The sequence below is a fragment of the Lagopus leucura genome, unplaced genomic scaffold (genome assembly GCF_019238085.1).
Source record: "Lagopus leucura isolate 7727_CA_CO unplaced genomic scaffold, USGS_WTPT01 Super-Scaffold_100001, whole genome shotgun sequence".
NCBI classification, from domain to species: domain Eukaryota; kingdom Metazoa; phylum Chordata; class Aves; order Galliformes; family Phasianidae; genus Lagopus; species Lagopus leucura.
Window position 1 is genome coordinate 83,843,323 of NW_024962262.1, and position 19,580 is coordinate 83,862,902.

At 37.3% G+C, this 19,580-nt stretch overlaps 1 long non-coding RNA gene across 3 annotated transcripts; it reads right to left on the bottom strand.

Moving 5' to 3' along the window:
• Positions 1-1,583: 1,583 nt before the first annotated feature.
• LOC122178058 lies at positions 1,584-18,835 on the bottom strand. Of its 3 annotated transcripts, none has more exons than XR_006178226.1 (5): positions 18,619-18,835; positions 11,575-11,764; positions 11,114-11,163; positions 9,026-9,206; positions 1,584-2,668 (listed from the first exon to the last, which is right to left on the bottom strand). It is a non-coding gene; the product is annotated as an uncharacterized LOC122178058 (long non-coding RNA). The 3 variants fall into 3 exon arrangements; XR_006178227.1 differs by having other exon boundaries at positions 9,026-9,201; positions 11,609-11,764; positions 18,619-18,833; XR_006178225.1 differs by having other exon boundaries at positions 11,609-11,764; positions 18,619-18,832.
• Between the last annotated feature and the right edge of the window lie 745 nt (positions 18,836-19,580).

The window sequence follows — 19,580 nt, forward strand, 5'->3', positions numbered from 1 at the left end:
CATGTCAGACTGCCCCTCTGCTGCCATCTATCACATGGCAACAACACATATTTTGGTGAAAAGGTGCAATTTCTACTGCCATAGCATCAAAAACTATCTGCCACTGTGGACCACCATAATAAAATAGGAGTCATTACTTTTGGAACAGTCTTTATAATACTTATAATTGCTATACTGATATATATTTCAGAAACAATATACTTTTTAAGAGAAAAAGAAGCATCTAATAAACATGGAAAAGAAATTCTAAAATACAAGTAATCACAAGTTCTGGTTTCAAACACTGCTCCTTCTAATGAGTTCCCTTATAACTACTTTTCTTCACTGAACAGTGGACTGCTTCACAAGCTTACACTAAACTGTTAGTTTTCAGCTGGGAGAAAAGTGTGTCCTACCACAAGACTGCAGCAATTAACAGCAGATTTTCACAAATGAACCACCTCTCTCTTGGTTGTGCAAGTTTTGACAAGTGTTTAATATTCCACAGTTCTCATTTTGGAAGATAAAGTCCTCTCCATTTCCAGTTCCCTGAAATTCAAAAATCAACTGCTAGATGCTAATCAGCCCCAATGCTCTTTTGAAAATCTGCCCAGACCATTGCTCAAATCACAGTAGTAGACCTATAATTTGTTACACAGACATTCATAGGCAGAGCATTTATTAAAAAACTAATTTACTTTTCAGATTTTTGCAGAGAGTAGGGCTTGCAGGGGAGAGGGGGATCAAATCTCTCAAAATGTGTGGTCAGTGGAAGCCTCTGTTATAATGATCCTTGCAATGATGCCTTCATCTAGGCTGGGCAAAGATCCCTGAACCATTGTTTCACTCAATTCCTATAATCCAGCTGGTCTATAGTCTTAATGTTACCAGACTAGCACATTCACAATGCACTGAAATTGGCTGCGTTAAACTACATTAAAAACACCTCTAACACACAAAATTCCTACATGACCTTTTCTGTATCTGCAGGAACTGTTTTTATTAAGATGTAAAACTTCATCAATTTTGCATCAGGAACCACCTGGGAAGCTTTTCTAGAAAGAAGATGCACATTCTCCACCATGGATGTTAAATATATTTAAGCACACAAAGTGGACCAGTGGACAGTATGAATAGTTTATTTTTTCTCCTGAGCTCCTCATTAAATTTAATTATTTGAAACATTTGTCAAAGCATCATTTGAATAGAGCTGTTGAGAACCTGTGTTTGAGTGATACAGTACTTTTTGTCAAAAAAATTATGCAGTCAAGAATTCAGGAAAGCATATTTAGGCACATATAAACTTCTCAACTTATGCATCACATCAAACAGCTTCAAATCACCTCATCATGGAAATTACACTCATGCATTAATATTGTTTAGCAACAAAATTATTATAGAATTATAGAATGGCTTGGGTTGGCAGAGACGTTAAGAACCACCAATTTTCAACCCCTCTGTCACAGGCAGGGTTGCTGGCCACTAGATCAAGCACTAGACCAGGTTGCCCAATGCCCCATCCAACCTGGCTTTGAACATCTCCAGGCACAGGGCATCCATGACCTCTCCGGGCAGCCTGTTCCAGCTCCTCATCACTTCCTCAGTAAAAAACTTCCCCCTGACATTTAATATGAATCTTCCCTCCTTTAATTTAAAATCATTCCCCCTGGTCCTACCACTATCTACCTATGTAAAAAGTTGACTTCCTTCATGCTTATAAATTCCTTTTAAATATTGGAAGCCTTCAACAAGGTCTCCCCACAGCATTCTCTTTTCCAGGCTGAACAAGCCCTCTTCTGGACCCTCTCCAACAGATCCTTTACTGTTTTAGGGGCGCCAGACTTGGATGCAGTACTCTAGCTGGCACCTCAGAGTAGAGGGGGACAATTGCCTCCCTTGCCTGTCTGGCCATGGTATAGCATGATAGAGCAACTGTATGAGTTTTTGGATTGGATAATGGTTGCACTTAGTTGAAGGGGACAGGAGTACACACTCTTTGTGAACACTGGAGAAAGTCATTCTTAAGGCTGAATTCAGTAAGCTTCGTGCCTCTGAACTGGGATGAACTTTCACAATTAATTTATGCTAATCCAGTCTATGTCTCTAGAGAAAATAAAAATGAAAAACTTTTGCCCAGGTATGTTTTTGTCCTTTCTACTTTGGTCATCACTGCCCCTGTGTGCATCCAGGTTTTGGGCAGGACAGAGTACAAATATTCATCTCATTGATCCAATTCTGCTTGAAGTAATGGCCTATTGGGATTTTTGACATAACTACAAAAGAGGCACAAATATCATTTGTCTTTCAGATTACCAATTCTATTTTTAAGATACCAGAAAATGAGAAGGGAAATAGACAGGAGAGGTTTTCCTTAACATCAGCAATCAAACTAGAAATACACAGATTCAGAAACAAATATTACTTTCAACTACAATGAAAGTTACATGTATATCATGGTTAACCTGGTTGTACAGTTAATTGCAATGGAGAGACTGGAAAGGTTGGTTTGAGAGAGCTGCTGTAATCACTTATATTTATTAGCAGTCAGAGGCAAGCTTCTGCATCTTCTGTGATAACTTCTCTGTTTCTCTTGCTCTGGATTTGTTTATTTTGTTATTTTAAGACAAATGGAGTGATGAGTCAGGTCAACCTTCCTGGTGGAAAGAAATCATCAAGTCTCCTGTGGGTACTGGAAGAAAAGGGACACAGAAAGGATCAAGAAGTCTGTAAATGATTTTGAAATTTAGAAAATGCTAGGAAAAGCAGGGTATGAAAAGTCTAGCATTAGAAATAACTACTTGGTCTCTCTCAGGGAGCTCAGTAGGGTTTGCTACAATCCAGGAAGTCAGAAATTGGCTAAAACCCAGTGTAGAAACCTGTTCTTTTACAAGGACACTGAGACTGGAGAAAGAGTTGGTTATAAGACATTTATAAGTTGGCTTATCTGCTTTTTTTCTCTTTTAAAACTTGTATCAACAGGTCTCTAGTTGTTTGGGTTTTTTTAAGAAAAAAATAAACAAAACATAACATAAATGTCTTTTTATCTTCCTTGGGAAGCTCACTATCCAGAAGAAAAAAAAAAAAAAAGTCTTGACAGCTTTGCCTGCTGGTTTGAAGCCTCATCAGAGTTATCTCACACTATATTACAAGATACCTTAGCAGCTGTTAAGTGGTGACCTTCTGTCCCTGAAAAACCTGTTAGGCTATATATGGTATAAGGAGGAACAAATCTAAAAACAAAACAGAAGAAAAAGGTAAGGATAGAAGGAAATATGGACAAATGCAGCATAGAAGTGCAGCAGAAAACTGGAAGAAATTATAGCAGGACTTTGGCTTCTCATGAAGCCAGGTGGAAATACAGTTTTTGGCTTTTTAAAATGACCTTTTGGAGAACCAGAATCTGTTTAGCAGCCTACTGCAAAATGAAAGATATCAAAACCAGTTATCAGTTTAGTCTATAAGTTTCAAAAATATGACTTCCCTAGAGAGAATTTTTTTTTGAAAGTGAACAATTTCATCTGGGAACACCAAGATGGGAAAAAACATGGAAAAAGCCTTTACAACAAGTCTGAAGCTCAATCCAACACCCGTTGAATAGAAATTCCTTTGAAATCTTTAATCTGAACTTAAACAGTAATGGCTTTAGAAATCCAGGCCACTGAGTAAGATTACTAGAAGATTTTGCCTGAGAATTATTAATAAATTACTCAAACAAATAATTACATAATAAAATAAGGCAGTATCAGAAAGAATAAAATGAAAACTGACCAAACTAACTGATGGACAGAAAACAAAACAGTGTCCCTAGTTAGTAAATATCAAGACTTAAGGAGCATGAAAAAGGAAAACAGCTGAAGGTTAAAAGGACATATTTGCAAAGTTCTATTAAAATGAATTGAAGTAAGATGGCACAAAAGGTAAGTCAAAATCCTGAAGGTGACACAAAACCCTTAGTAGTATTTTGTGCTTGAACAAGGTCATTATATGTGAAATGTAAACATTCTGCAGAAGCCTGCATTCAAAGAACTGAAGCTACCTAAAGAGAAACAAAATATGAATCAAATACACATTGAACAAAGAACTAAATTTTTTTATAGGAGCTGCTCAAGATAAGGCCACATTGAAAAGCTTTGTATATCACCTTGAATATGAAAGACGCTTTATGACTTACAATTTAGACACTGATACATAATTTAATATGATCTCTTGTATTTCATTAAATCATGTTGATAAAAAGACAGTCATATTGAACATGGAGAGATAAAACTCAGATTGCACAGTGATAAAAGCACTCCTATCGTGAATGAACACGTTTGTTGTAAAACAAAATCTTAAAAAAGTGGCTTGTATTCAGGTTTCAGGAGAAAGTATATATCCCTGGGTAGAAAACACGGCAAAGTCTACAGCTCCCTGAAAGAAATACTTTGGAAGTAAAATGGCATCCAATGAAGATTTTAAAAGTAGCCACACGCAGAAGTAGAGAAATGCCAACAGAAAACCAAATGGTAGAAAGACAAAAAGTAGAAATGATGAAAATAAAGTGACAAAGACAAAAGCAGAAAGTGGTGCTATGTGTGTGAATGCGGTCAAAGGCATTTTAAATGAATGATAATAAGATTCCCTTATGTGGTGAATCTTCTCTTGTAAAACAGTGAATAGGTACAGGTTCAAGGTTATTTCCTTTGTGATATAAAGGATGAAGAATTTAAAAATATAGATATCTAGCATGCAGGATAATGCATAACCTATTAGAGTTGACAGCTTGGCTGGGGTAAAAAACATACAACAGATGACAGCTTGATTATTATGCATTTTAAAATGTTGTTAATAATATGATTTTTAGTGCATTTTAAGAACACAGGCTTCAGTTACATATATTCTACAAATCTGTAGAAATCTAAGAATCATTTTATTTGGAAAAGACCTTCCAGAACATCTAATCCAACTGTCAGTCTGACCTGCAAAGTCGTTAAACCACGTCCCTGCTTGCCACCAGTATTAGTATGGCAAAGCTCAGACTTTGTTTGGCGCCATGTAGTTGGCATCCTCAAGATGAGAGTACCTTCTTGGTATTGAGTAACTATTCAATAGAACGCTTAGAAGGAGACAGGCTGATTATACAGCAGCTTATAATATATTTTTAGAAATGCTATGCCCACAAAACTGTACTGTTGATAACCTGAACTAGATTTTGCAGCCACAAGAGAATTCATACAATACATATTCAGAACAACTAAAGCAAAAATAACTGGAAAGAGTACTTCTTGTCAACTTGCACCTGACTTCCACACAAAAGAGAGAAACCATTTTCAGCTGCTTCAGAGGAAAAAGATGGAAAAAGAAATAGGCATTTAGAACTGATGCTGAGTAGTCAGGGGAGGAGACACTACAGAAAACAGCCAGGAGAGAGCTTTAGCTCCTGAGGTAGTTTGTACACTGCATTACAGGGTGGACTTACATACTGGCTGTTACACCTCAATGTGAGGCTCAGGATACCAGACCTAGCTGACTTTTCTCTTTTATGTGCCACCCTGAGATGCAGACTCCCATGTGTCCAACCTCATCCACTGAAGATCAGACAGTCTCACTGCCTCCCTCCAACTCCTGATCTTTCTGACTACTCTCCTGCCTTGTCTCAGGTGTAGAAGTTTGGCTTTCCCTAGGGAGGAAGATCTGCCAGAAAATATGTTGACTGAGTCTGTTTGTTTACTATCAAACCAAGAAGCCAGCTGGGAAATCTCAGGCCTGCAGAACCCTACAGTTTAGTTAATCCGATCGATTCATTAAAAAGCCATCTTCTTAGTTTTGACAACATTATATGACGTGATTTTAGAATGATTTCCATATGTGCATATGTGCCTTACTGCTTTTGGACTCAGACCATATCACTGGAATATCTATAACAAGGTCTATATCTAGAGGGAAAAATATATTGTCCCCTGCCAAGAAGGAAGAAGAGATAGAGGGGAATAAAAGAAAACTAAAAATGTCAGGAAACACAAGTCTGTTGTCTGAAATGTCAATCACTGATTTTGATAGCTGAGATATCTTAAAGAGCTCAGCACTAGCTCCTTTCTTCACTAAAATCTCCTCTCAGGGCATTTCATGAGTAAAATCTACCCTTGCACAAGAAAAGGTGAGCAGTAATAAGTAAGCAGCATGTATATTTTGGAGAAGTTGAGAATAAGCATACCAACACACAGTTTATTAGAAATTGGTTTATCCAAAGGCAGTCACCTAAGCAACCTAATTATGCTGTGCCTGCAATCTGCTTCCACTGAATGTTCAATACTGATCATTTTATGCAATCGCTGTAAACAGAGACATAGACAATACCTGGTGTCTGGATGTGTGCCATGTCTTTCTAAGATAGATGAGGTTTACTATTATTCTATGCAGGAGAATAAAAAATTATGAGTAACTCACATTCTCATTTACCACTTTGATCCTCTATACTTTCTTCCCAATGGCTATGTAGAGAATATAATTACAACCTGTCATATTACTTTTTTTTTCAGCTACAAAAAATGCAATTTGGCTGAAGCAAAATGTTTTGCAAAAATGAATCAATTTCAATTATACATTTGCTAGGATTAATTCTTATGCAGAGAAGGCTTCAAGGGAGAGCTAGGAAAGGCGAGGCTGTGGAAAGAATCTGTCAGATCCAAAATAACAATTGTTCGAATGCAAATGGAGAAAAAGAAAAATAACAAAAACCCTTTTATTCCTAAAAAACAATAAAGAATCTAGTTCAACCATCCCCTGGCTGGACTCCATGCTCTAAATCTCAGTAGTAGATTTTTCTGTGAAAACTCAGTCTCACAATCATCATAAAATAAATATAATGTAAAATGAAAGTTACTTTAAACCTTCAATTTTTCATAAAATGAATTTGCTTTTCCACTTTAATAGTGCCTTACTTAGAACGCTGACCAGCTTTGTGTCACCACAGAACCACATTTTAATGGTGCTTCTCCCTGTATGCTAACTGGAAAGATGTAGCCCTCAATAAACCTCTGTCAAGCTGATCAACAAAAGAGAAGAGTATAATGCACAGTAACATTTCTGCTTGCAGTGACATTCCTAGCATTTTATTTATTTGAAGAAATGACTGTTCAAAGAATAATGATGAACTTTGTAGATGAGCAAAGAAGTTCCTAAAGAAAGAAAGGAAAGGTGGAATGGTAAATAAATCAGGTGAGACAGAAATCTCTTCCAGTGAGCTAGAATAAATATATACTCCTTTTTTTAAGACACAAGGACCCAGTTCTGTACTTTTTCAGCTAGCTAGTAGCTGCTTTAATACCCACGAGGTCAGATAAAAATCTAATTAGCATCAGTCCACTGCTTGATAGGACTGTGACTCAAGTCCTGTAGTCCAAAGTAGGAAACCCAACCCAGAAATGTCAGTGTAGTTGATAACATCTATTAACACTTGCTCTGTGTACATTTACAGTAAATTCCAGTTCTTACCACAGCTATGAAGTTAAAAGAAAAGATAAATGAATCTAAATCAATGCTTTCTCTAACTCAGTCCTCTCAGTATTTATTAGAAAAATACTATTTTGACTGACTTTGCTTTGTAAAGACACACAGAAAAAGCAGTACTGCATAATCCTAATAGTTAGTAGTATGTTACCTACTAGTAATGTAAAAGAATCTATAAACATTCTAATATATAATACAAAAATTTCTGCAATAATATGTTTTAAAAATAAAATAAATTTAGTGGTATGAATAAATAATTTCACTTCTCTTTGAAAGTCAGTGCCAGACAAATGTTATGGTCTAACATGAGTGCTGGAAAGGGTGGTGGAGAGACAGAAAGAACCATCCATTTGAAAACTTATTAAAATGTGGGAACAATTGATTCTGTCCTTCCACCGGTGACACTTCAACAAACTTTTGCATTTGACCTTCACTGTTAGCCCATATGAGCTATGAATTCACATAGCACATTTCATTATAAGATTGATCACATAGTAAAAACTGTGTGGCTACACACTGTAAATGACACAACATACATCTACATGTGTAATTCCTCATTGTGCCAGTTCAGTGGGCTATAGTACAGACAGTGAACATCCTGCACTGTCTGCACTCTTAGTTGAATGTTTGAATACATTCATGCAAATGCCATATATATAAACACACACATATATATGTACATGTTCACACAGCTCCTCAAATAATACAAAAAAAGCATTGCTTAATTTTTCTCTCTCTTGATGGAGGAGCAGAGGAAACAAAGTTTCCTTATCAAAGAGGCCCACAAATAATCCTGAGAAGCACATCATATGCATACTTATGTGCCCCATTCCTCTGTGTCCTTGGGGATGCAAGTAAGCTCTCCAGCCCTGGTGCAGCAGTGGCACTCATTAGGTGGTGTCAGCATCTCAAACCTTGCCACCAGTCTTTCTGTGTAACGCTTCCACTCACCCTGCTCATCACCAACCTCATTGCCTCTTTTTATCACTAAGCCCATAATACATGCCCACATATTGAAGGCAAGGCAGATGGCACATCTCATTTATTCAAGAGAATATCAAGCTGTTCCCCATGATCACTCCTTTTATATCAAATCTATGACTTTTAGCAAAATATATAAACTATGCAAGACAAATGTATATTCACGCTGTTTCCACCATGGGTGAAGATGTTTCATCCTTCTTTTCTGCAACATGCTGATGTTTCTGAGTGATGTTTCCTATTTCTGGATGCTACTCAGTTCAGATGTGAAACAGTAATCATGAAGTGAAGCATGTGCTGCGTCCTGATTGAGTGGAAATGTTAGTAAAGCTTGCATTTGTACATGCATCTGGGGAATAAATGAAGAGAGTTATGCATGAAATACAAATAAAGCATCATAATAGCTTCATACTAAGTCAGACCTAATCAAAGGTCTATATGGCTTAGTATTCTGCCTCAAGATAGGCCAAAAATAAGGTAGTCAACCCAAGAACAAAACAAGTGCACCACAATGCATACCCATGGCATGATTACAGATTGGGTTAGTAATCTATGCTGTTTGTTTAGAGCCAGTTACCTGGTGACTTAATTTTACGTCCCCATGTAGTGGATGCCCGGTCTTTGGGGATGTTCAAGGTCAATCTGGACAGGGCTCTGAGCACTGTGATCTAGTCTCTGTTCACTGCAGGGGAATTGGTCTAGATGTCCTTTAAGTGTCCTTTCCCAGTGAAATGATTCTACAATTCCACATTGCTACACTAAAGAAGGTGGCAAAAAATTTCAGTCATCTCCCATCCATTCATCAGTCCACATGTTGCCATATTCTGGCATGCCTTCCACTGTATGTTTCCCAGAATGAAGAAAATATACTTTTTCATGCCATCTGTTGGAGTTCTATAAATAGCTGGGACTTTATACATGGCCTTTAATAGCAAATTCCTAACAAGCTTCATACTTTCCAAAATTGGGTCAAAACTCCTCAATATTTTCTTGAATGGATGCTTGGCTTTAGCCGAGATACATCATACAAAAAAGTACACTGCAAAAATTCACTGAATGCAAATTTCTCAGTATGCCAGAATGAAGAAAAGTCACTGGACAACAGTTCAGTAGCACAGTCATTTTGTTGAAGAAAAAAATTACCTAAGTACATGCATTTGGTAGAAAACTTAAAAAAGAAACAATGGAAATGTAATGTTAATTTCATAAATGGCATCTTGGCAATTATTAGTAGAAACTAAACTCCAAGATGCAAAAACATCTGCTTGAGTCAACAATATGCCATTAAAAAGACTAAAGAGGTCAAAATACTGCTATCAACTATGTGTTTTTCCTAGCATTATGCAAATAGTAAAAAAAAAAAAAAAAAAGATTAAGAAATAGAAGATGTTTAGACTCCAATCTTTATCTGATATCAGTGAAATTTAGGTATCTAAATATTTTTTACAGATCTACCTACAAGTGCTTATAGTAAGTATTTTAAAAGCTTTAAATGAAGATCTAGATTAGTTTTCACAGTTTTGAGGTTCTTTTATCTGCTATCTAGAAATGCTCTCTCTTTTTCTAACATATAGAAAGAAAATATAATTTTATGTCGTAATTTGCTTTACCTTTGAGTTATAAAAAACCTTTTGTTTCAAAGACATTTTAAGTCATGAGGAGATCTAAAATGATTGGCAAAGATATCAATCTTTTGTCTGTCACTAGTGAGTGACATCAGGGCAGCAAAATAAGGAGCAAATTGCATGATAAATGAAATGAAATGTCAACCAGAGCATTTTTAGAGGACACTGTTTTATTTCTGACTAAGAATTTGAAAGGAAAACATTGCCTTTCTTGAACTTATACATCAGAATATATTACTGTATATAAAGTAAGCCATGCTATGAATTATCTTCTCTGTGATAAAATAGATCATCTCTTCAGAGACTTTCCTACTTGCTAGCTCCATTTCAGATCACTAAAATCATGAGATTCAAAACCATATCTTCATGGTGATGAGGTAATAGAAGAAAAAACACACACAGGTTGGTGTTTGCCTCCATCCAGACACAAATGATCATAGGCATCTGGTCTTTCCGTTTTCAACCTGCTCAAAGAAGGGTATAAACTGCAGTACAATAAGCTTTACTAGATGACTGCAGTTCATGAGGAATCAGGCTCATCAAGCTATAGTACTAAAAATTCTTGAAGAGTGGATATTAAAATAATACAACATTCCAGTTAAATCATAAGTCTTCATGGATAAAGAATGTAATATTATATAGATGAGTTATTGAGAAATATAAATATCTCATGACTGAGAAATGCTCAATACTTCAATACTTTGATTACAAATTAGCAAAAAAAAAAAAGTGTTTCAGAAAAGGAGACAGTGGCAGTTTCGGGCAGATGTAACTTTCCAGTTGTCAGTGGTTTATGGGCTGGTTCAGCCTGGTTCCCTGACTAGCAGGGCAGAGGGATCAGCAGATCCGTGCCTCCAGAAAGAGGAAACAGAGGACCCAAATAATGGAAAATAGCATCAATGATCTGAAGAGAAACACACTGATTTACTAAATATGGTATCGGAATGCAAGATAACACACTATAATACAGTATAATTAGAATTGAAGCTAATAAATCAAGTATAATGAGAGAGAGTGTCCAAAAGGTGGAAAGTCCTCACCATAGCGCTGAGGTGAGATGTGCAGTCAGGTCAAGCAGCAGGGAGGAGAGCTGAAAAAGGGAAAGGAAGGTCAGATGGTCTATAAAAGGTTATATCCTCTCTCTGAACACAAAGTCTTCTGGGGTATGTAGTTCTTCTCTTCCGATCAGGTGCCTGGAACTGGAGCATTAACTCTTTAACTCCCAGTGCTCTATGTGATGTTATGATGTGGAATACCAACAACCAAAAATCATAAAATCATAATACCTCTATTGAATTCTGCACAGGACAGAAAAAATAATCACTTAACCACTGTTTCTCAAAGGTATGAGAGATTTTTTTTTTCTTAAAGCCAACAATAATAGCAATAAAATGGTTAAAAACTACATTAATATAACCTGTAGCTTTATATTAATGCTTTCTGCTCAAAGAGTAATGACTTCTAACATTATTTCTAAGCCATGCAGAGGTTCAGCACTGACCCAACTGATGCAGTTCTTTGCTACTGTAACACACCAAAATATTTTGTAGGAGATCCATATCCACATTCTTCTCAGGTCTGTCGTCTGCTAAAGGTCTCATTTCTCATGAGATCACTCAGTTCATGGAGTATGACAAAGAATGGTATGGATTTCTCTCCGAGCTTCTCTTCAAACTGTGGTCTGTCAATCTCTGAAAGGAAGAGCAAGAAAGGGAGGGAGGAAGAAGGAAAGGGAGGAAAAGGCATGCACTTTCGCACACATGAAGGAGATAGAAGGCATTACAGATGATGGATACATAAGACAATGCATTCTGAAATCAAATTCCCAATTTCACCCTCCCCCTTTTCATCTGTCTTTTATTTATGTACAGTTTGTCATATTCTGTTTTCCCATCTGGTGGCAGTTATGTGTGTCTGATGAATCCTCCAAAAATTTCAACTTTATATTCTTCTTCGGTTTCTTAGTGCATTTATGAATAACTTCTTGAAAGCTTTTCTCAAAAGCAGTCACTTGGGTAACATGCTTCTACTTTGCAGGTATTACTGCTACCCTGTGTGTTGCCTGCCTTGCTCTGAAGCCCATTTTTATAGCTTTGTGATTGCAACAATAGGTATACATTATATGAAATAATATTCACAAATGACCACATTGTTCAGTATACTGCATCCCTTTACATTTACTAGTGGCAATAAATCCAATCACATTACTTCAGCTACAGCAGATTTATATCTGGTTCCTTTCAGTCGACACATTAACTTTAAAATTTTGTTGTGAGTTTTTCATTACCTGTCTGAAACATCCCTTTCATACCTATCAAAACTGATCTCCATTTATACATACCCTCAGTCCCTACTTTCTAATAATAAATCTCAAATTCATCAGCCCGCTTGTCAAGTCTCTCATCTGTGGGTAGCAGAGCATTCGCCTGTTACGCCCCTGAGCTGTGGGATTCACTGAACTGGTCTCATCTCCAAGTCCCCCGAGCTCTTCTAATCCCTCTTTGATTCCCACTTATTAAAAATTACTTTTAATATTTGATCCACTACTGACACATGCTGTAGGCTGTCAAGACTACCGCTACTGACAAGAAAATATTTCTGTGTTCTTTACAGAAGATGCAGTGACACTTTCTAGTGACACTTTCTAGACTAAAAACGCAATTATTTTTTTGCATTCCACATGGATTACAAGTCTTGCCTTTCTCTGCCTCTCATTTCTGAAGTTAAAATCAGTTCATCTATATAGGCTGTGGTCTCCAGACCCCAAATCTAAAACAAACAAACAAACGAAGTGAGGTTGCTTTTAGTAACATACTAGGAATGAAATACTGAGTAGGCACATTACCAAAGCTCTCCTAATTTGTAGTAAGGATGCTTTACAAAATATCTTCTAATGAAATCTAAGTATTTTTCTGGCCTAACCAAGTACTATACTCAAGGAAACTGAAGCAAGGGGACATGTCAAAAACCACAACAGACCTTTGGTGGAAGATCCCTGATGCTCCAGTGTCCAAACTCTGCTTTTTCAGCAGCACACAACCGTGTCTTTCCCACCTATGCTCACTTTGTCTCAGTCTGCATTTTATCACGTGTGAAAAGACTTTTTATTTCAGGAGCATTATGTGGGAACAGTAAAGTGAAGTACGCACAGATCTGAAGCATATTAGGACTGTAATTCCTGAAGGCAGATACACAGAATCCCAGTGACCTAAGCTTCATCTCACCCCTTCAGGGTATAATAAGTGATAGCTTCAAAACCAAGGACAAGCAAGAAAGTAAGCACATCTATAATTTGGGTATTTGTCATTTGTTTTCTTTCAATCCTTCCAATATGTCTAATCCCACATTTAAATTTGTATACATAATCATACACACACTAATGCTGTAGATCTGATGCTGTATCACTAAAAGCCCATTTTAGAATTGCTTGGGGTAGTCAGTAGGGCATTGTCTGACTGTTTTGGTAAACCCAGTGGGGATCAAGGACAAAAGAACATTTGTGATAAGTGAACATAAGAAGGGGATTTATTTTCGGATCACGAGAAATGGCTGCACTTCTGATTATACCTATCCCCTGACCAGGTTTCATAGAGATCTTAGTAAAATGCAAGGATGTCTTCCTGCTTTGCACACTCTACTGAACATCATGCACCAGGGCATTTTTGAGCTCTGGCTAAACTGAGTGCAAGCTAGAGATTCTCTCCCTGGCCCACAGAAGGGCCATGACTGGTGAGAAGCATTATCCTGTACTGCTTGTTGCAGTCTTAACAGCAGCACTGAACAGCTCCAGGCCAAAAAAAAAAACAACGACCCAGGCACAACAAAGCACCAAATGGTAATGATTTCACATGTATATTTACATCTCCCATACACAGTTAAACAGTTTATCACAGCAGGCTACATATATTTACAGATTTGAGTTCCAAATCAGCCTTTCTGAGTTTTGGCTCAAGATTAATGTCAGGTTGCCAACTCGACTTATTGCCATATATATTTTAATTCATAAATTATTGGTACATTGAATTTGTTTTTAGTACTCTGGAACTTCTTCATTGTTCTGTGGTTTATTTAAAATCAACATCAATGGTTCAGAGAATTTCACAGTGAGCTCTTTTATTACTCTAGGGTGCAAGTTATCTGGCTCTGTCAATTAAAAAAAATGTTTAGCTCTGACAGTTGCTGTTTAACACCTTCCCAACTTATTGATTGAATAGGAAGTAGTTCTTATCACTGTCAGATATGAGTAAATCAAGATTAATATACGTGAAAGATATGATTTGCTTTGTTCCAAATCGGAGTAGAAAAATTCATAGCCAATTCTTCTGCCTTTTGATGGTTGATACTTTTACCATCCTTATCTAGTATCAGCTGCACACCATTGTTAGAATTCCATCTTTCTGCAATACTGAAATTATTTCTTCCTCTTCATCCCACACTGTTATCTTTAACTTTTCATATGTATCTGCAATTCCTAATTAACAACGTACACTCCTCCACCAGTTTTCTGGCTTTCCAAATGTATTACACTAGCTTTAATGAGGATTGATTTTCCCTCCCTAACACCATTTTGGAGTAAGAAGCTTTTGAAGCTTTCTTATACCACTTTGGAAATGTATGTGTGTTGCTCTGAAGGTAATGCCTCCTATTTGTTTCCATAGAAACTACAACAGAAACAAAGAGCACAATAACTCTGTTTGATGGAAAAAATTCTCAGCTAGAAAACACTATTTTCCAATGTTAGCTACGCATTTTCATCTGGAATGAACAGGAGTCTGCATGCTGCTCTTGTAGAAATCTGCACCAGCGGAGGTGATCCACTGCTACAACACATCACCCACCGCCTCACTGTGATCAAATCCACTGTTTGGTCTCCATCAACATTCAGCAAGCATTGATAAATGTCAGTGGGTGCTGGTCACATCAGTTGCTCTTCTGGAGCAAGTCTATTATAAATACTTTCAGAAATAAAAAAAGTATTCTGTATTTTTAGTTAGGAAAATTATGTTATTAGAAAATAACTAACTTTGAAACAAACTTTACTTTTTCTTTAATAAAGAGTGAAGTGTGCTAATTTTATCTCCCCTCCCCTTTCAGCCCTTTTTATTCCCCCCCCTCCCCCCTCCTCTCCATCTTCTTCTCCCTTTCCTCTTTCCATCTTTTCCCAAATCTAACAGAGTTCTTTTGTATCTTGGCAGAGAGTATGGTTAAAGACTTCCTCCATGCCTGCTCTGAAAGCACTTTAAGGAAGAAGGGCCACAGCCAGTAGTAAGTAGCTTGGCTCTTCCTGCCTCAGCTTCAGCAGCACTCTCACCTGGTACCTGCTTATGAAACAGATGGGAATTGTGGGCTTTTAATTTCCTGAAGCTGTTTGGTCTCACTTCACCTTACCCATCTTAGGGAGAACACTGATAGGCAAAACTGTCCAGAGAAAGGTGTCAGTTTTACAAAGCTAGGCAGGATTTTAATCAACATGAGATGTCACGTGCTTATCTTTCCTCTGCCTCTTCTTCATAGAGTCCACTCCTCTCCCCTTCCTTTCTATTTGTTGCTCATTAAACTTACTCTTTTTTTTTTTTTTTTTTCTAAATCTTCCTGAAATGCCTTGAATTCAGAAACCATCTTGCTGTTCATTACTTCAGCAAATAATTTTCTTCTTTTTCTGTTGTGTTTATTTAAAATGTACACTAGGGAGCTGCCTCTATCTTGTCTGTTTATTACATCTACTAAAATAAGCCAATATTTTGTTTTCTTTTCACTTGGGTCAATTAGAAGTTGTAATACAGAAGGAAAGAGGCAACAGATCTATTTTCTTCCTTTTTTCTTGGTGAAGGACAGTAAAGCATTGCTCAGATTCACACCACTCTTCACAATAGCCTGTTGAATAAATTCCTTTATGCACTGAGCAGAGGTACCTGCTTTAAATAGATGGTACAGTGTGCTATAAGATGATTAGTAACTTATCATTGTGGACCTCTAGTTACCCACAACACCAGACCTTAGGGTTTTGTATGATAAATGCCCACCATGAGTTACAGAGCTACAGGGAGTTAAATATTTATGCTGGGGACAGTAAGCAAGGGACGACAACAATATTTTGGGCTTTGAACTCAGAGTTTAGAAAGAGGAAGAGTGGAAAGTGCCTGTTTAGTTCAAGTTTCTGGCTGGAGAAGCTCATCCAAGCATGACAGGCAGCACAGGAGTACATACACAAGTGGCTGTTTAAAAATTTAACAAGTAGGCAGCGGAGGCTGCTATAATAGGTTGATCAAAGGCAAGAGTCAGCATCTTGACAGTGAATGACTAGTAATAGCTACAGCAAGGTTGGACTCTAAAGAACCTGGAAGGCAAAAGTAGTTATTTCTGATGCATTATAGAAAAAGGAAAGCTGTGAGAGAGGGATACCAAAAGAGAGTGATCTTTTTAGCAGTATTCTTCATGGCTACAAGTGGAGCAGAACGCTATTTGTCAAGGCCAGGGTGAAGGATGTTGCTATAGCTGAGATAAAAGAAGAGGCTGAATGAGCTGGATAGAAAATCTTCTGTATGGAAGTGTTTTCAGAAGTGCTGAAGAGGAAGAAATGGTGGAGCTGAGACACTGTCCAGAAGCCTCGCTAGTCAAAATGAGCAGACCATAGGTCAGACTGACAGGTGCAAGTGGGCAGCGGGCAATGAGCTCTTCAGATGTACTGAGCCTGCCTGATGGCTACCTTCATGAATGCGGTAAAGGCAGTAAAAAAGGCTAGTCAAAGGAAAATATATTACTAAGTAGATGAGAGAAAAGGGAACTAAGTTAATGTTTGCAGAATGCATTATTGAAATAAATGGAGACAGAGAGATGAGAGACATGAGATCTGGTAACCAGCTGCGGAAAACAGGAAAAGGTTAGTTGGTTAGATCTCTTTGTCAGCTAGTTTGACCCTGATTATTGAAAGCCTCATCAGTTCAATTACTTAGTTCCCTTGGCATTCACTCTTATACTGTACTGCAGTGGAACAGTCATCTCATGGCAGGGAGCACCAGGATATTTTTCTGTCAGGCTCAAGTGGGGCTGCCAGAGCAGGCAAGAAACAACACACTGGAAGAACTAAGTACATCACCTGCATTCATTTGGCCAAGCAATCACCATAGCTTAGAAAAAATGATCTGCAAATTGTAGACAATCTGGAAGTCTTCTCTGAAATGTAACATATTGACTTTTGTTTTTAATGCACCATTTTTCTTCTCATATTTTGCTTAGTCATTCTAAAATGTTCCCCATCTGTTTAGTTATAAACCACATGGCACAGTGGGAGTACTGTCTGGTTAGAGACTAATTCTAAAAGCAATTTAAATCAATGTGAATGTAATTTCCCACGTATAAGTCTCTGACATTCCCTTGTCAGTTTTACCCTTTATTGCAAGGAAGCATTTGGTTGCAGTTCCCTGTTTTTCCACAAATTACTGTTATAAAATAATATCCTTATCCTCTGAATAGATATTAGAAGTACATATGACTCTTTCAGAAAACTAATCCACTTAGATCTCTAAGATTCATCCCGTGAACATGGTAAGCTTAACTTAGCTTACGCTTTTGGCTCCAGTCATTCTTACTTGCAGTTATTGCAAAAATTATAGTGTCAAGAGGGAAGATGAGAAAAATGATTCCCTATTTTTTTTGTACTTTGAAAGAAAAGTCAGAGGACAATCTATTAAGAACCAAAGAAAGAAAGCCAGTGAAAGAAGAAATCCCAGGACATGTATGGATGAAAGCATGAAAGGCAATTAGTAGTTCAAGCTTTGGCTAGGAAACAAAATCAAAAGCTTGAGAATCCTTGTGAAAAACAGGCTGCAAGGGATTGAAACTAAATTTTAGAAGAGCTAGAACGGAAACACAGTTAATATACCCCAGACAGAGTCAATTGAGACACCTGCATTAATTTAGAATAGGAAGAAATGAATTAAAGGAGAGTGAGGATGAAATACCAATGAATGAATCAGGAAAAACAAAACAAAACAAAAAAAGCCAAGAAAATAACAACAACAAAAAAAGCGAGCCACTGAAACAACCAAAAACACTGAAGCAGAAAAAAACAGAAGGACCAGAAGGACAGTAAGGTCACTTCTGTCAGTCTTTACATACAATAAATTTTCAAGAACCTTTGAAGAGAAAGAGGAGGAAAGTTTTTAGATTGCAGCTGCAAATCACTACCCTAAATGGGAAAGTTATGTGAGAAAACAGTTTGACGCTGGAAGAGGAGTGCTTCCTGTGAATGCTGTAGAGCTAGACAGTACTGAGTTATTTAAATTACGTCTCTCCAGTTTTTTTCCAAAATTATTAACAAATTTAACAGAAAAATACCAAATATTTACAGAAAGAGAGGGCAAGCTGCAGAACAGTATCTAAAAATATTTCACTTTTCTTTTGTATAGAAATACAAAGTATTCCTGGGGCACTTTTACAATTTCCCAAATAAAGTTGCTGCTTCATTTACTTAATACCCAGTCATTTTTACTGCACATAATTCACAGTTAAAATTAAAGACAAAAACACTATATATTTCTCCCACCTCAAATGTACGTAATATACTTAGAAAGAACATCCCCAGGTCCTCATCTCTGTAGCCTTAGCTTTAGCTTTCATTGCTCCTTCTTTCCCTCAGGAAGTAGTCTGACCTCCAGATCCTGTTGGTAACTACAAAGTAGGACTAGGAATTATTTTCATATATGCAGTTCCTTCTTATCAATGGGAAAAGGATGGGCTAAATTTATCCTCTCTTGTATCTTCACTGAAGGTCAATGAAGTGTCACACAATGGAACAGAGCAGTGCATACTGATCCACTTGAAGCCAACCAACAGAACGGTTTTCTGTTCTAACCCAGAAGTTTAGAAAAGACAGGAAAAGCATTTCCTGGAATGCTGCAAGCAACTAACAGTGTTTCAGTATCAGGCACTGTAAGTGAAAAAGAAAAGGAATGTACAGAAGTTAAATGAGGCATTTATCTCAAGAGGCTCCGCATTTGTTTCTCTCACTTTGCCTATCATAAAATGTCAGATCACACCTTTCATAACCACTTCCAAGAACTATTACAGAACACAGTTGCACAGAATGTGGATTGGTGCTTTGGGTTGCTAGTTTTTAACAAAATAGTTTCTAACAGAAAACATTAAAGAATTTCATAGAGAGATTGAATTCCTAGTCAGAAGAGAGCATAAGCCAGGTGCTGAGTTTTGTGACCAGAGCTCGCTACAGGATGGCAGATATAGGATCTGAGCCCAGTTCAGAGCAGAAATCTGAATGTGTTCATTTCATCTACAACCTCTAACTAGCAGGAGATCTATATACAGGAGGGCAAAACAGAAGAGGAGGAAAGAGTGATTCTGTCTTTTGCAGCTTGTCTGCACACCACGCCAGCACCTCAAAAAGCAAAACACCTGAAAGTCAAACCTCCTCATTCAAGTATACAGGCTCACAAGCATATTAAACAACAGTAAGCTCTGTCTTTTGATCACAGGTCACCACAAAGTGCC